This window comes from Miscanthus floridulus, chromosome 18 (genome assembly GCF_019320115.1).
Source record: "Miscanthus floridulus cultivar M001 chromosome 18, ASM1932011v1, whole genome shotgun sequence".
NCBI lineage: Eukaryota > Viridiplantae > Streptophyta > Magnoliopsida > Poales > Poaceae > Miscanthus > Miscanthus floridulus.
In genome coordinates, this window is record NC_089597.1 from 4,764,986 (window position 1) to 4,783,856 (window position 18,871).

The following is an 18,871-nucleotide window of genomic DNA, read 5'->3' on the forward strand; positions in this document are numbered from 1 at the left end:
CGACGAGGACGAGTACAAGATCCTCATCGAACACGGTGTTCTAAGGATTTGGGGTCGGCGACAGCGGTTGCTGGCCAAGGTATCGCGCTCGCTGAGTCGCTTGTACATCCTCACTCTAGCCATAGACAGGCTGGTGTGTCTCGCCACGCGCAGCTTCGAGGTGGCCTGGCAGTGGCACGCCAGGTTCGGACACCTCGGATTCCATGGGCTGAAGGCGTTGTCCAAGGGGCAGATGGTGCAAGGGTTGCCACCGATCGACCACGTCGAGCAAATTTGCGATAGCTGTTTGGCGGGCAAATAGCGGTGGCAACTATTCCCGACGATGTCCAAGTACCACACCACTCACCTGCTCCAGTTGGTTCACGCCAACATGTGCGGGCCGATCACGTCGGAGACGCCCGGTGGCAAGAAGTTGTTCCTCCTCGTCGTCGACGACAAGAGTCGCTATATGTGGCTGGTGTTGTCGAGCTCCAAGGATCAAGCTGATGACGTGATCCAATGTCTCCAAGCTCGTGTCGAAGTTGAGGCGAGGAGGAAGCTAGGCACACTGCACACTGATCGTGGCGGGGAGTTCACATCATGCACGTTCATGGAGTACTACGTCGAGAAAGGGGTGCAGCGACACCTCACTATGCCCTATACGCCCTAGCAGATTGGGGTGGTTGAACGGCGCAACCAAATCATGCTTGGCATGGCGCAGAGCATGCTCAAGGCAATACGTGTGCCTGGCCAGTTTTGGGGAGAGGCGGTGCTGACGGCGGTCTTCATCTTGAACCGATTGCCAACAAGGAGCGTCGAGGGCATGACACCACACGAAGCTTGGTATGGTGCTAAGCCATCTGTACATTTCTTCCATACTTTTGGCTGTGTTGCCCATGTCAAGGTGGTCGGCGGTCACTAGAAGAAACTCGACGACCGGAGCACCCCCGATGGTGTTCATCGGATATGAACCGGGCAGCAAGGCGTACAGGTTCTATAACCTGGGCACTAGATGCGCGCACATCTCGTGCGACATGGTGTTCGATGAAGGATGTCCCTAGGACTAGAACACCGACGCCGACAATGCATGCCCGGAGGACACCGAGCCGTTCCACGTCGAGAACATGACGACGATGGATTGCCATGGCACGCTGACAGTGGAGCAGGAGGACGTTGCGGAGGATGTCCAAGTTGGGGGAGCCCAGCGCACTCGGCCAGAGCACCGGCAACGCCTGGCACGCCAACGGCGGCAGCTACCACGGGCTTGCCAGCAGGTGCGCACAGTGGCGGGGGTGGCGCATCATCGGCACCTGCTTCCACTTCACTAGGCGTAGCTATGGAGTTCGCATCCCCTCCATCCGGTGATCTGGACCTTAACGTCGATCATGATGACACACCTCTTCGGTTTTGGAAGCTAGACAACGTCGTGGGGCCGGCAGAAATAATGGATCTGGCGAAACGGGAATTCGAGGTGGATGAGGACCTGCTCCTAGCTGTTGGAGAGGAGCCAGCCATGTTTGAGGAAGCACAGTGTGAGGAGTTCTAGCGCAAGGCCATGATGGATGAGATGGCCTCTAAAAGCATCTAGGCCCCTAGTTGGGTTTCGGTGATTAATGACAATACGTGATTACTGTGACTAACGTGTGTTTTGCAGAAACAATTGAGTTAGGTCACGGTAATGGAGATCGATTAGGCAATCATGGTTGTCATGCCCTTATGATGGAAATCGTTTCGATTTTCAAAGGATGGACGACAAGGTTAAGGATAGACTAGTTCTAAGTGTCGATTGGAGTTGGAGAGACACTTAGAATAGTTTAGGACTTTGTTTTTCCTTTGGCCGTACTATTAAGGGGGGTATGAACGGGTAGCTTGACCTAGGTGAGACTAGTGAGTTAGGTGTGGTGCACACTTGTTAAAACTAGCACTAGGTAGCTCCAAAATAGCCCTATGATCCTATGGAGCAAACTTCATTCACATATGATAGAGAGTTAAAAGTGAATGGAGGGTCAAATACTGACCGAACGCTGGCTCTGGTGTGACCGGACGCTGGCTCAGGGTCCGGACAGTTCATTTGACCAAGGTGATTGCGTCTGGTTTGACCGGACGCTACGAGGTCATGTCACCGGACGCTGAGGGACAGCGTCCGGTCGACTCCAGTAATATTTTAGAGAGGGAAAATCATGATTGGACGCTAGCCAGCATCTGGTCACACTGTAAACACTAGAGTTTGGAGTATACTGACCGGAGCATCCGATCAACATGACCGGAGCGTCCAGTCACCCCATAGAGGCACATAACGGTTTGTTTTTCAGCCGGTGTTATAAATACCACCTCCACTCATGTGTGGGGGTACTTTTGCTCATTCCAATAGCTGAGAAACACCTTAGAGAGTGCCAAGAAGAGCAAGGTCCTAGTGAGGTGATTGAGATTTGAGAATCCCAAAGAAAGCCCTCATTAGTGAAGATCAAGAGTAGCAAAGTGTGCATCCACCTTCTCATTAGGCTTGTCGTGGTCAAGTGAGAGTTTGTGCTTGTTACTCTTGATGATCGCCATCACCTAGATGGCTTGGTGGTGATTGGGAGTTTGATGATCACCTGGCGGAGCTTGTGGGTGACCCAACTCAAGTTGTGAGCGGTTGTGGGTGATTCACCGCAATGGAGTGTCGAAGAATCAACCCGTAGAGAGCACTTGATCCTTGCGCGGATCAAGGGGGAGCTACACCCTTGCGTGGGTGCTCTAACGAGGACTAGTGGGGAGTGGCGACTCTCCAATACCTCGGCAAAACATCACCGCGTTCCTTTCCTCTCTATTTACTTTGAGCAATTGATTTCATGTCTTTACATTCTTAGAATTGCTATGCTAGAGTAGGATTGGAACTTAGGTTACAAGTCTTTTATGCGGTAGAACAATTAGGAACACTTTCTAGGCACAAGGGGTTAATTGGGCTAACCATAGGATTTAATTATTGCAAAGAAATTTAGAATTAGCCCAATTCACCCCCCCCCCCTCTTGGGCATCTTGATCCTTTCAATTGTTATTAGAGCCTTGTGCTCACGTATTTAGGCTTAACCACCTAGAGCAAGATGTCTCACAGGGATAGACCTCCTCCTATCTTTGAGGGAGATGACTTTCCTTATTGGAAAATTCACATGGAGGTGTATCTAGAGGCTCTAGATGTTGGTATACTTAGAGCCACCTCACAAGGCTTCCCAAAACCTCGGGATGCTACTAACCTACAAGGCGATGAGGTGAACTATGAGAAGTGGAATGCAAAGGCTCAAAACACTATCTTTAGAGGCCTTTGCAAAGATGTGTTCAATCATGTAAGGAACCACAAAGACGCCCATGCACTATGGTTGGACATTTGTGCGCTCCATGAGGGAACTAAGAGTGAGCGTGAGGAACGCTATCATCTTGTCATAAAAAAGCTCAACTCTTTTGAAATACTTCCTAAAGAATGTGCTAATGAAATGTATTCACATTTGAATGTTCTTGTAGAGAAAGTCAATGGGCTTGGACTTACTCAAATGCAACCATCTGATGTTGTAAGAACGATCTTGAGTGTCCTCCCCATTGAAAAATATGGGCATATTGTGACCATGCTACATCAAGGTGATCTTTCCACCGCTACACCGACACAAATCTTGGGAAAGATCAATGCTCATGAGATGTACATGCACGTCACTCCACAAGATGGCTCATCCTCTACCAAGAAGAAAGATAAAGACTTAGCATTCAAAGCTAGCCAAGAGAAGGGCAAAGCAAGACTTGAGTATGAGAGCTCAAGTGAAGATGAAGTTGATGATGAAAGTCTTGCTCTCATGGTGAAGAAGACTACCAAGATGCTAAAGAAGCTCAACAAGAGTGGCATCAAGTTTGATGGCAAGAAGAAGAAGTTCTTCACAAGCTCTAGAAGGAAGCCAATCTCTGAGATAGATTGCTACAATTATGGAGAACTTGGTCATCTAGCTCACCAATGCACAAAGCCCAAGAAAGACAAGTTCAAGAACAAGAATAAGGGCAAGAAAGATGACTCAAGCAATGAAGATGAAGATGAGAAGAAAAAGAACAAGCCATACAAGAAGAGAGATGGCAAGAAGAAGGATTTCCACAAGAAGAAGAAGAGTGGAAAGGCTTACATCGTCGGTGATTGGCTCATGGACATTGATTCATCTAGTGGATCATCCGATGATGAAATTGACAACGAGAAGGTGGCCGCCATTGCTATTGACTCATCATCTTCACCGCCACCACCACCATCATCCTCTACACATCTATGCCTTATGGCCAAAGGTGAACGAAAGGTATCACATGATGATGATAGTAGTGGTGATGATCATGCTCATAATGATGATAGTGATAGTGATAGCGATGATGAATATGAGTCACCTACTTATGATGATCTTGCTAAATTACTAAAGAAATACACTAAGATCATTATAAAGACTAGAGCTAAAAATTAAAAGCTTGAGATTAAGAATGATTCTCTTTTAGCTAAATGTGAGATAGCCGAAAAAGCTAGTGTTGAGCTTAGAGAAGCAAACGATGCTATGTCATCCAAACTCAAGGAGCTCAAATCTTCTAAGAAAGAGCTCAAAGATAAACATGATAAACTTGAGTGGGTGCACAAAGAGCTCATCACTAGCCATAACAAGCTAAAGGATGAATATACCACTCTTAAGGTTAATCATGATACCCTTGTTATTGCTCAAGAATTTTTACCCAATGAGCCACATGATGCCACTAATGATGTTGTTAAGATTGATATAGCTACATCATGTGATAATCTAATTGATGAGAGCATTGAGCAAGGATCTAGTGGCAAAGGCAAGCAAGTGGTTGAGTGCAATGACTATGATGAGTATGTCAAGCTCAAGCATGACAATGAAAAGCTAAAGAAAGAGTTTGAAGAGTTCAAAACCCACAACACCATTGTGCTAGAAACTCTTGATCATGATGGCAACTTGATTCTTGAGAATGAGAAGCTAAAAGAAGAAAACAAGAAACTCAAGGAAGAAAGAAACAAGGTTGCACTCAAGGAAGATAAAAGTAGTGATGCACTAAAGGAAGAAAACAAGAAGCTCAAGTTGGAGAAAGAGCATCTTAAGATTGGATTGAGCAAGTTCACTAGAGGAAAGTATCTTCAAAGTGAGCTTCTAATGAATACCATCATAAAGATGGATAGAAGTGGCATTGGGTACATGGCAAACAGAGAGAAGAAGGCTCAAGCTCAACAACAACAATCAAAGCCAAAGCCAAAGCCAAAGAGATGCTTTGAGTGTGGACAAGAAGGCCACTTTGCTCATGAGTGCCAAACTCCACCACCACAACCCTTGCCCAAGCATGCTAGACCCTTTGCTTTCAATGCTCACTACATGCTTAGAAAGGATTCTAGTGGAAAGATGAAAGTGATGTTCTTAGGACCTCTAAATAAGAATAGGCCTAAGAAAATTTGGGTTGCAAAGTCACTTGTTGAGAAGGTGAAGGGCCCTCAACAAGTTTGGGTTCCTAAAGCTTGATCTCTTGTGTGTAGGTAAACTACAAGACCGGTGGAAGTCATTGGGTTATTGATAGTGGTTGCACACAACATATGACCGGTGATCCTCGTATGTTCACCTCACTAGATGAAGAAGTAGATGGGCAAGAAAGAATCACATTTGGAGATAACTCAAAGGGCAAGGTCAAATGATTGGGCAAAGTGGCAATATCAAATGATCATTCAATCTCCAATGTGTTATATGTTGCTTCATTGAGTTTCAACTTGCTATCCGTTGGACAATTGTGTGATCTTTGCTTCCAATGCTTATTTACCGAGAAGGAGGTTGTTGTATCCAATAAGGATGATGATCATGTAATATTCAAAGGATTTAGATACAACAATCTATATCTAGTGGACTTCACCTCCGAAGATACAAACTTGAAGATATGCCTATTCACTAAAACAACACTTGGGTGGTTATGGCATAGAAGACTTGCTCATGTTGGGATGAGCTCACTCAAGAAGCTTATGAAGAATGATTTGGTGAGAGGGTTGAAGGATGTGAAGTTTGAGAAGAACAAGCTTTGTAGTGCATGTCAAGCCGGCAAGCAAGTTGCAAATACCCATCCAACAAAAGCTTTCATGTCAACCACAAGAGTGTTAGAACTCATTCACATGGATTTATTTGTACCAACAACATACAAGAGTTTGGGAGGAAATCTTTATTGTCTTGTGATTGTTGATGATTATTCAAGGTATACATGGGTATTCTTCCTTCATGACAAATCCAAAGTTGCATCTTGCTTCAAGAAGTTTGCCAAGAGAGCACAAAATGAATTTGAAGTGAAACTCAAGAAGATAAAAAGTGACAATGGGAAAGAGTTTGACAACACAAACATAGAAGCTTATTGTGATGAAGTTGGAATCAAACATGAAGTCTCCACAACATATACTCCTCAACAAAATGGTGTAGTTGAGAGGAAGAACCGGACATTGATCACTCTTGCAAAAACAATGCTTGATGAGTACAACACCCCTGAAGCTCTATGGTGGAAGCAATCAACACTGCATGCTATGCATCAAACCACCTATTCCTTCAAAAGTTCCTTGGCAAGACATCTTATGAGTTGCTCAATGGGAAGAAGCTGGATGTCTCCTTCTTTAGGGTATTTGGTTGCAAATGCTACATCTACAAGAAGTGGCTACACCTAGGGAAGTTCCAAAGACGTTGTGATATTGGTTTTCTTGTTGGTTACTCATCAAAGTCTAAAGCATATAGAATATTTAATCATGCCACCGGCTTGGTTGAAGAAACATATGATATGGAATTTGATGAATCTAACAGCTCCCAAAGAGCACATGAGAATCTTGATGATGTAGGTGATGAACCATTGAGGGAGGCTATGAAGAACATTCTAGTTGGAGACATCAAGCCTAAAGATGATGAAGATGATATACAAGTGATTGATCCACCTTATTCATCAAATGTGCCACAAGATGATAAAAAAGATATGAGAGTAGAAAATGAAGATACTCATGTCTCCCATGAACAAATGGTGGTACAAGCACAAGATGTTGATGCTCCACAACCTCCCCCTCAAGTGCTCAATAGAAGAAATACACCCCTACTTCAAGATCATCCACAAGATCTCATCATAGGGAGTCCATCAAAGGGTGTAATGACCCGATCTTAAAAACTTGCTTCATTTATTGCTCATCACTCTTTTATCTCTTGCTTTGAGCCTACTAAGGTAGAAGAAGCTCTTCAACATCCAGATTGGATAAATGCCATGCATGAAGAGTTGAACAACTTCACTCGCAATGAAGTTTGGACTCTTGAAGAGCAGCCAAAAGGTGCAAGAGTCATTGGAACAAAGTGGGTGTTCTGAAATAAGCAAGATGATCAAGGTGTTGTTGTGGGGAACAAGGCAAGACTAGTTACAAAGGGGTTCTCTCAAGTTGAAGGTTTGGATTTTGGAGAGACCTTTGCACCAGTTGCAAGATTAGAAGCCATCCGTATCCTCCTTGCATATGCATCACATCATGAAATAAAACTTTATCAAATGGATGTGAAAAGTGCTTTTTAAATGGCTTTATTAATGAACTAGTCTATGTTGATCAACCTCCCAGGTTTGAAGACCCTAGATATCCTAATCATGTTTATAGGTTGTCCAAGGCATTATATGGGCTTAAGCAATCCCCAAGAGCTTGGTATGAGCGCCTTCGGAACTTCCTCATTGAGAAGGGCTTCATCATTGGGAAGATCGACACCACACTATTCACCAAGAAGCTTGATGGGCATATCTTCATTTGTCAAGTGTATGTTGATGATATTATCTTTGGATCGTCAAATGAAGATTCATGCAAAGAATTTGGTGAACTGATGTCGAAGGAGTTCGAGATGTCAATGATTAGAGAGCTTACATTCTTTCTTGGTTTTTAAGTCAAGCAAATGAGAGAAGGGATCTTCATCTCTCAAGAGAATTATACTAATGATCTTCTCAAGAGATTCAAGATGGATGAATGTAAGTCAATCAAGACTCCAATGCCAACCAATGGACATCTCGACCTAGATGAGGGAGGTAACCCGGTTGATCAAACTCTCTACCGCTCTATGATTGGTAGCTTGTTATATTTGACCGCATCTAGGCCCGACATCATGTTTAGTGTTTGTATATGTGCTAGGTTTCAAGCTAATCCTAAGGAAACTCATTTAATTGCCATAAAAAGAATCCTTAGGTATCTTAAGCACACACCAAACATTGGCCTTTGGTATCCCAAAGGAGCTAGATTTGAATTAATTGGCTATTCTGATTCAGATTATGCCGGGTGCAAAGTTGATAGAAAAAGCACATCCGGAGGGTGCCATTTGCTTGGTAAATCACTTGTGTCTTGGTCCTCCAAAAACAAAATAGTGTGGCTTTGTCCACCGCCGAAGCGGAATACATTGCCGCAGGTGCTTGTTGTGCACAAATACTTTACATGAAACAAACTTTGCTAGACTATGGTATAGTTCTAGAAAAAGTACCTCTTTTGTGCGATAATGAAAGTGCGGTAAAACTTGCAAATAATCTGGTTCAACACTCTTGCACCAAGCACATAGATATCCGACATCACTTTCTTAGAGATCATGTTGCTAAAAATGATATATCACTAGAAGGTGTAAGGACTGGGGATCAATTGGTGGATATCTTCACTAAACCGCTAGATGAGGCAACATTTTGTAGATTGCGGAATGAACTCAATGTGCTTGATTTTAGCAACTTTACTAAAAATTGAGCTTGTGTTGTCCCTTGCATTGCATTGTAATATACAACATGTTTAATGCTTTATAGTGCATATAGGGCTTGTCTAACATGGTTAAGATAACCGCCGAAAAGCATGTGAAGAAGCTTAAACTTGGATCAAACTTGATAAGCAACTAGATTTACATTCAAGTATTGCATATGCATGAATGTTGTTTTGTTGTTTATCTTAAATTGCCCTCTTATTGCCTAATTTCTTAAAAAGAATTATAGCCTAAGGCAAAATATTTTGAAAAACTTGAGGGTTTGAGAGAGGTCACTCACATCAGTCCTAATTGGTGTTTATTTGGAACTTATTGGAGTTGGGACTTGATTGGGAACATGCAGCGTGAAGGACTTTGAAGATTTGCTGAAGAAGGAGTGACCGGACGCTGCACCGAACTCTGATGTCTAGCGTCCGGTCAGTTCACAGGAGGTGAACCTACTACCGAAGGAGTGACCGAACGCTGAAATAGTTTTTTTCCAACGTTTGATCAAGAGGAGCTTCAGCGTCCGGTCGATCATGAAGACGTCAAGGCTAGGTGACCGGACTCTGCCTGCGTCCAGTCAGTGTCCACCGGACGCGTTCGGTCGTGATTCTAGAGGAATTGGACCTCTCTAGAATCGATCGGACGCTAGGTGGCAGCGTCCGGTTGCTGCCACCGAAGCGTCTGGTCAGTAGTTTTCATGCGGTTTCAGGACTCCTTTCCCGTTTCCTTATCTCACTCGTGGGAGGCTACCTTATAACCTAATCTTCGCGCCATCTTACCCTACCCCGCCTCCACGCCGTCGTCCATGCCCTGGCCTCCAAGTCATCGAATCCGTAGCCCTGCTCCACGCCGCTCCCTTCTTCCCATGCCAACCCGCGCGCCGCCGCTAGCTTCCCCGCGTAGCCGCCGCCGCGCCTCTATTCCCTGCGCCGCCGCTGCCCCATGTGCCACCGCTGCTCAGCATGCCACCGCGAGCTCACCTATGCCCTAGCCGCCTCTCCCGTGCGCCTCTCTACTGCTCTGCGCACCACCGCGCTGTGCTCTGCTCAGGCTGTCGAGATCGACAGCAATAGTGCCATCCACGTCCAGCGCCGGTAACGCCCTGCCCTAATGCCGTCGCACTTGATCTAGCTCAGCATCCATTGCAAGCACTGATTTGAATTGCATGTAGTGCCGTCGATCCATCACTGCAAACCCTAGCCTCGTGACTCGGTGGTTCCCCACGCGTCGTCCCTTATCTCCTCGGATCGCCGGTTCGTCAAGTAGAAAGCCCGTCGTTTCAATTTCGCATCTAAATTGCTTGCCTCCTAGGGTTTCGCATCTATTAGATACATTGTATTTATTTGTATATCCTATCTATTCCATTGTGCAGTGAGTCGGTGCCATTGAGATCGTGTGGCAGTTGTCAGTTAACTCGGGGCCAAGCTCACGAGTAAGGATCGAGGCCAAGCCTCGAAAGTGTTAGCAGCAGTTGATCTTCGACAGAGGCAGTTATTTTTTTGTCAGCGGCAGTTTTTTTCTTTAGATTATCAGATGGCTCGCATGAAGAATGTCAGTGGTGGTCCAGGGGATGAGGATCATAGGCCCCCGCCTCGCCAGCCTGTAGATCCTAAAGGCAAAGCAACAAAGAAGCTAGCAACCCGAAAGCAAAAATATCCAGATGCAGAGACAGCGAGAGCAGCAGTAGTTGTAGAGGCCACAGAGCATGCCGAGAGAGGAGGTGCACACAGTGGAGTTGTTATTGCAGATCATCTATCACCAGAAGCGTAGGGTAGACTTGAGCGTATTGAGCATCTTCATGGTGGTCCACCTGGGACTGTCATGATGCAAGGACGACATCTTGCCATTGAGGAGCCTTAGCCTCAGGGGGAGTCATAGCAGGAGCCACAACAGTAGCCCCCACTAGCAAAGCCGACAGAGCAGACTCAGGAGGGCCAGTAGGCCGAGGAGACAGAGCTAGCACCATAGCCACAGTTACGCCACTCTGGTCGCACTCGTGTCCTAGTTTCACCAAGGTTAGTCACTCAGCGGAGGGGTTCTCGTCCACCACCTCAACCACAGGGTCCGCCTCTAGTGACCCATCTTGACTTGAGGGCCGCCATGGCCAAGTAGGTGTAGTATTTGAGGTATGGTTTCCACCCAGGAGGGATGAGAGAGTAGCAGAGGAATTCTATACACCCCTATAGGAGGACTTCTATAATGCTTATCAAAATAGCGGAGCAGTCTTCAGACCTCAGAGAGTATGCAGCATTGAGTCTATTGTTGCAGCAGCTGGTGAGCACATTCGCCTCTACCTTGCATATCTGTTGGGGCTGACAAATCTGATTGGACATACTAAATTATATGTTCCATCTTGGGTTCATCAGTTCTACGCATCTCTCTGGATTGACCCCCACCACAGGTTCATTCACTTTGCATTTGGTGGCAGAGACTATCGGTTGACTAGCACCAGGGTCAGGGAGATTCTTAGGCTTCAAGATCAGCCAATCAGACTCCATGAGGTGTGCTATGGACAGACTGCACCCCCCAGACGTCCTCATGGTGGCATGGTACCCCCTATAGACTTGGTACGTCACTGCTTTGCAGAGCCTTTTGGCGAGGGTTCGAGGAGGAACCCCAGTGATCTCACGCCCACTTCTCATGTGCTTGAGGTAGTTATGAGGAGGACTTTACTCCCGAGGATGGGATACAGAGAGGGATTGACTCGGATTTAGCTTTGGCTTCTCAACTCTCTGATGCAGTAGACAGTCTTTGACATCTAGGATCTCCTTCTATCAGAGATGGAGGACACTATAGCTAAGGGCTTCAGAGGTCATAGGCAGCTACCCTATGCTCACTGGGTCACTTTCCTTATCCACAGAGCTGTTTTTGTGAAGTTGACTGAGATGATTGCTGAGTATAGTGGTGCCACAACAGAGTTCCCTTATTATAACCTGTCTCAGATGATCAGACATAGTACACCATAGGCACCGAGTCAGCCACGCTGTCGTCCAGAGGTGCCAGAGACTGCAGCCCAGCAGGATGATATCATCAGGGGTATTGCAGCTATAGAGGAGGAGGAGCTTGCTCAGTAGGAGGGGTTGGTCACTAGCGAGCCCAGTGATAGTTCTGATGATGATTACTAGCCCATTCCATAGATGCCTCCACGACGACATGATGCTGAGGCCGGTAGCTCTAGTTCAGCGCCACCTGCCCCGTAGACTGACCCCGCTCTTCTTGTGATACTTGAGCGGATGAGGTAGGACCAGGCCAGACAGGCTCAGGAGACAGCTGCTACACTTGCACAGTTCTAGACTCGGTAGGACGAGTTCCAGCGCCAGCAGCTAGTCATTCAGTAGCAGACCCAGGCACTACAGCAGCAGCAGCAGGCTATGCATCAGCAGCAGATACTCATGCAGCAACAACTTCTCGGGTTCATGCAGCATGTTGTGCAGGCGATTGGGGCCCCACCACCACCGTCTATGCCCCAGCTTGGTCAGCCTGCTACCACTTCCACGACTCTAGCATTACAGCCTAGTGGGCTTCAGAGTCAGGGATAGCCACCAGCACAGTATGCTTCTCCTATAGAGTAGGTGTTCCAGTGGTTCGCTTCGCCAGTGGTAGCCCCGCAGTTCACTCCGCTTCAGACGGGCTTCACACCGGCACAGACATCGTCGCTACTTGAGCCAGACACTTCAGTCTCCAGGAGTCTTGGAGCCTCTTTCAGTGAGTTGACAGGGTAGCCCACTCCTCCATACCTGCATGTTCTAGAACCTTCTATGGCTGCACCTATCATAGCGACAACAGAGACGCTCCCCTCTTCAGTGGCATCATTAAAGCCAGCTGCTTCAGTTTTACTAACTCAGTCTACAGTAGCACCTGTCTCTGATCCGACCTAGATTGCTTTAGCATCACTTCTAGCTTTAGAGGGTCAGATAGCCTAGAGCTCTGGATTAGACGATGATGACATCTAGTTCCACCTTGCCCCTCGTACCTCAGCGCCTGTCTCATCCGTTGCAGCCCCGCCGACCGACCCATAGGTTTTGGTGTTTGATGCCAAAGGAGGAGAGGGTTCGAGTATGTTAGGCTTAGGGGAAGCTACTTATCTAGGGGGAGCTTAGTTATTATATTAGCTTATCTATTTACATTTGGAGTTTCTATTTGTGAGATACACTATTATGCATTCATCGTGTGTTTACCTTTATGCATTGAACTATATATATGTGATAGTGTTATCTACGTGATCGTGATATATGACATGTGTGCTCTCTACTTTGAATTCTTTGTATGTCATATCACTTGTGTGTTGCTCATTTGCCTTTGCTTCCGTGTTAGACTCCGATGCAAATGAGCTTTATTACTTGTACTCATGCTTATTTCATATCTTTTGAGTACATCATGATGGCTTGGGTCATATAAGCATGACTAACACCTTTGTTCTTATTGCCTAAAGCTTATATGAACCAAGCATGTTAAAAACCTCATCTCTTTCACATACTCGAGATAGTATTGTCATCAATCACCAAAAAGGGGGAGATTGAAAGCATCTCAGCCCCTAGTTGGGTTTCGGTGATTAATGACAATACGTGATTACTATGACTAACGTGTGTTTTGCAGAAACAATTGAGTTAGGTCACGGTAATGGAGATCGATTGGGCAATCATGGTTGTCATGCCCCTACGATGGAAATCGTTTCGGTTTTCAAAGGATGGACGACAAGGTTAAGGATGGACTAGTTCTAAGTATCGATTGGAGTTGGAGAGACACTTAGAATAGTTTAGGACTTTGTTTTCTTTTGGCCGTACTATTAAGGGGGGTATGAACCGGTAGCTTGACCTAGGTGAGACTAGTGAGTTAGGTGTGGTGCACACTTGTTAAAACTAGCACTAGGTAGCTCTAAAACAGCCCTATGATCCTATGGAACAAACTTCATTCACATATGATAGAGAGTTGGAAGTGAATGGAGGGTCAAATACTGATCGGACGCTGGCTTCGGTGTGACCGGACGCTGGCTCAGGGTCTGGTCAGTTCATTTGACCAAGGTGATTGCGTCTGGTTTGACCGGACGCTGCGAGGTCATGTCACCGGACGCTGAGGGCCAGCGTCCGGTCGACTCCAGTAAGGTTCCAGAGAGGAAAAATCATGACCGAACGCGTCCAGTCAGTGCTGACCGGACGCTGGCCAGCGTCCGATCACACTGTAAACACTGGAGTTCGGGGTATACTGACTGGAGCGTCCGATCAACATGACCGGAGCGTCTGGTCACCTCGCAGAGGCACATAACGGTTCATTTTTTAGCCGGTGTTATAAATACCACCTCCACTTGTGTGTGGGGGTACTTTTGCTCATTCCAACAGCTGAGAAACACCTTAGAGAGTGCCAAGAAGAGCAAGATCCTAGTGAGGTGATTGAGATTTGAGAATCCCAAAGAGAGCCCTAATTAGTGAAGATCAAGAGTAGCAAAGTGTGCATCCACCTTCTCATTAGGCTTGTTGTGGTCAAGTGAGAGTTTGTGTTTGTTACTCTTGGTGATCGCCATCACCTAGACGGCTTGGTGGTGATTGGAAGTTTGATGATCACCCAGCGGAGCTTGTGGGTGACCCAACTCAAGTTGTGAGCGGTTGTGGGTGATTCACCGCGACGGAGTGTCAAAGAATCAACATGTAGAGAGCACTTAATCCTTGCGCGGATCAAGGGAGAGCTACACCCTTGTGCGGGTGCTCCAACGAGGACTAGTGGGGAGTGGCGACTCTCCGATACCTCGGCAAAACATCGCCGCGTTCCTTTGCTCTCTATTTACTTTGAGCATTTACTTTGAGCAATTCATTTCATGTCTTTACATTCTTAGAATTGCTATGCTAGAGTAGGATTGGAACTTAGATTGCAAGTCTTTTGTGCGGTAGAACAATTAGGAACACTTTCTAGGCATAAGGGGTTAATTGGGCTAACCATAGGATTTAATTATTGCAAAGAAATTTAGAATTAGCCCAATTCACCCCCCCCCCTCTTGGGCATCTTGATCCTTTTAGCCTCGATCGAGCAGAACAAGACATGGAAGCTCGTGAACCTTCCTCATGGTCACCGGCCCATCGGACTCAAGTGGGTGTTCAAAGTGAAGCATGATGAGATTGGCGCCATCGTCAAGCACAAAGCCCGCCTTGTCGCAAAGGGATACGCGCAACAAGAAGGCATCGACTTTGATGAAGTGTCCGCGCCAGTTGCCCGGATGGAGTTGATCCGAATGCTGCTCACCGTGGCGGCATAGGAGGGCTGGCTTGTCCATCACATAGATGTCAAGTCAGCGTTCCTCAATGGTGAGCTGAAGGAGGAGGTTTATGTCCGGCAACCGCCAGGTTTTGTCGCTGCAGGGCATGAAGGAAAGGTGTTGAAGCTGCAAAAGGCGTTGTACGGGCTACGACAAGCGCCGCGCGTGTGAAAGAAGTCCAGCAGCCTATTCTGAAGATGGACAATCAGTCCGCAATCGCCCTAAGCAAGAATCATGTCCTACATGATCGCAGTAAGCACATTGACACCAAATTTCATTTCATTCATGACTACGTGGACAGCGAGAGGATCTATGTGGATTATGCGAGCACCCAGGAGCAGCTCGCTGACATCCTGACGAAGTCATTGGGGCGTGTGAGGTTCTGTGAACTTTGTGATATGATCGGCATCGTCAACCTGAAGAATTGAGCATGAATTAGGGGGAGATTGTTAGATAATCCAGGCTCACTTTAGTTCCTAGTTTCTCTCCGGCTGTTAGACAGTAACTGAACTCAGTCTTAGCCAAGCCAAGTGTTTTATGTATAGCCTAATGCATGCTGGGTTCATGTAGAGGCTCTCCTTGTTTCTAGCTCTAGTGGTCGTCAACGCGCATTGCGTTCTCGTCTGTGGGATGGCATGGACCGGTCGGAGGTCGTGGTGTGCGCGTGGTAGAAGTAGTGGCGACCTGCATACTCCAGTCATGGGATGGCGCAGCAATGGCAGAGCATGGAGGTTGCAGCGTCGTGGCCGTTCGTGGCTACATTGTAGCATTGTAATTTGTCTACTTAAGTTGCAATACAGAGTCAGAAAAGCTGCGCTAGTTGCGGCACCAAATTGCGAGTGTCTTCCACTGCTCTTGTGTGCGTTCTCTGAATTACAGTGCACTATCTTCCTCTCCGGCATTGGCGACGGCGTGTGAGAGACTACATGGTCGTCCTTCGGGCAGTTGGGTTTTCCGCGACTTCGAAGAGAGGATCCCAGCATGATCGAACAGAAACTTCCCTTTCCCAAGGGGCAGAAGAGTGGCTTGGGGATCCTGCCCTCTGATGCCTTCACTGGGAACTCTTGGATCCACAATGAGGGAGACGGCATCGGGAACTCTTTGATCAACAATGAGGGAGGCGACATGGGGGTGGACGAGGATGCCTCCTTGATAGAGATGTGGAACATCGAGGCAGACGCAGCTGTGGCACCAATGTTCTCCTTGGATATGGGGCAGGCGACGAAGAGGTTGCCGCTGCCGCCAAGGGTCATGGCCTGGCCAACAAACGGCAGATTTTCCCACGTCTTGTTCACCACATGAAAAGCATAGGTACCCAAAACAATCGGTTCTTCTTGTTGTGCAGAAACGCCAGAAAGCAGGATGTGGGAGGAGCCCACGGCAGCATAGGACGTGACTGAAATCTCCGGAGGATTACGAAACTGATAGGGGTTCAGTGACGAAGGGAAGAAGGGCGGCGGCGGCGGCTCACACCAGTAGGTCCGACCCACGCCGCCGCCGATGGGGACCTCGTTGTTGAAGCTGAGAGGTTGGAACCACGGCTCGAAATCGATGTCGGGCACGGGCACCACCCGGGGTCGGCGCGAGAGGGCGTACACCTCGCCAGCGAGGGAGAGGAGGATGGGGTCGCTGTTGGGGTGCAGGAACCGCGGACCCTGGTACGTCTTGAGCGTGCTCGGGTCGAAGATGATGGTCCCTGCTCGTAGCCCGCCCCCAACGCCGACGATCCAGGAGCCGTGCTTCGAGTGTACGGAGACGAAGGACATGCCGCGCGCTGTGCTGGGTAGCCCGGCCACGGTGTGGGCCCGCGGCGGTTTGGTCCCACCGGCGGCGGCGGCGTCGACCTTGAAAACGGTGTAGTGTAGGCCGTCTTCTCCCCCTCGTGCTCCGCCACGAGGTAGACCGTCTTGGCGAAGTCGGATGTCGACGTGGCGCCCGGATTTGCTGCCTGAGTCGTCCTGCGATTCCACCTTGCCATCTCCATGGCTCTTCTTCCTCTTGGGCGCGCCATCTTCGTCTCGCTCGAGGCAAGGGGGACATTGGGGGCGAGGGTTTGGTCTGGTACTCTCTCTCCACGCCGGATTTCAGCGTTTCAGCATTTGAGCGTAAGCACCACAAGCGAATAGGGATTTTTTTTTTTTTTTGGGTGGGTGTGTGGGGGACCAAAACAGCGCTGATTTTTTTTTGTGAGAGAAAAATATTGTTTTGGCTGTTGGGGGCTTTCGTTTGGCTGAAAAAGCAAATCAAAACAGCGTTCTAGCTGATTTGTTGTGAGAGAAAAATATTGTTTGTGAGAGAAAAATATTGTTTCGGCTGAAAAAAAAAACTGAAAAAGACGGATTATAAGAGAAACGAACCGGACCGAAGAGGGCCTGGATGGGTCTATTTGCGTGGTGGCACATCGTGTTGGGCCATATCAAGCCCAGATTAACATATTTCTAATAGGACACTAACCAAGTCCTCAACTACCACTGCCTGTGACACAAATGGAGCTTTGCACGGTTTCAAAAAAAAAACTTTGCACAGTTCAAGATTTCGTGTACAGCGTGTAGTGTACCTAACATACAGTGTAATAGAGACATGACTATGCAACGATCGTAACAAAAGTACACATTTTTGTTGGCACCCCCTGGAATTATTTCATTACTAGCTATATATTACTCATCGTCTGCGGCAAAAACTTGTGCCGTTCTTTATATTGCTTAGTATACCGCCTTTTAATTTAGCTGTTGATGGCGGCTGGTCAGGTAAAAATGAAGGTTTTATGCTGTTGAAGAGATTGCATTAGCACTTGAGGAAGAAGTATCTGAAATACAGAACTGTTGTTAAGCACGTGTCCCAGTGACAATAGCAAAAATGTATACCACCATCCATGAACTAAATTCCAGACGTATAACTACATTGCATACTAGTCAAGTTCCAAGATCTAGGAGACGAGGATGATTTCGAGACCCACCTTATATTTTTCAGCAAATTATGACATCTACAAAATTACTAATCAGCCCGTTCGGACGCACTTCTTGTAGCGCGAGTACAATGCTTCTTACAAAGGCTCTCCACTAATTAGCTTTGCAGCAGTAATGTTCATATCACTCATGTCAAAATGAGCTGGGAGCCGGGAGAAGCCACCATTTGTGACTCCTCCGGCTCCTGCAGGTTCTTTGATACGATACAAGAACCATGACGAGGTTGCTCTGTGTGTGCATGACTTTGCTTTGGATAGCTCACATGCACATATTCGAGATCATATCAGATCCAAATAATAATTTGCAAGCAATGCCAAAAAGTTCTTAGTATCCAAGATACTACTTTGGATAGATGCATTAGTGGAAGAATGGAGCTTAAGCATGATTCATGATTGCATGTGAATATTCTGCAAGAAGAACCAACAAACATCATAAAAGTAATTAAGCCAGATCAAAATTCAAATCACACTTTTTTTCGAACACACAGGAGAGCTGGTGGCAAGTTACAATTTGTGGAAGCGCTTTCTATGTGGATTCCTTCTTGGAAAGAAGTTATGGGTTCAGTTAGTACAAGCTTCAAAACAAAATCTGCAGTCAATTAAGAGTAACCACAAGGTTGTTGAAATCAGTACAGTTGCAAACTTCAATTACTTGCAGTTGGTTCTGAACTTCCTCCATAGATTTTATAGCTGCTTAGGGTAACTCTGACATCATCAGCAGCTATATTTTTTTCTAGAGAACAACACATTGTTTGCTCAATTCCATTTACCCTTATCAGAACAAGCCCATCAGGAGTACTTGGAACTCCAGGATTTATTGCACAATATTCAAGTACAGAAACATTCGAAGGACACATGGCACTATATGGTCCTGTTCGGCTTACCCCATATTCGGCTTGTTTGGCTTCTTTTTTCAACTGGAACAATGTT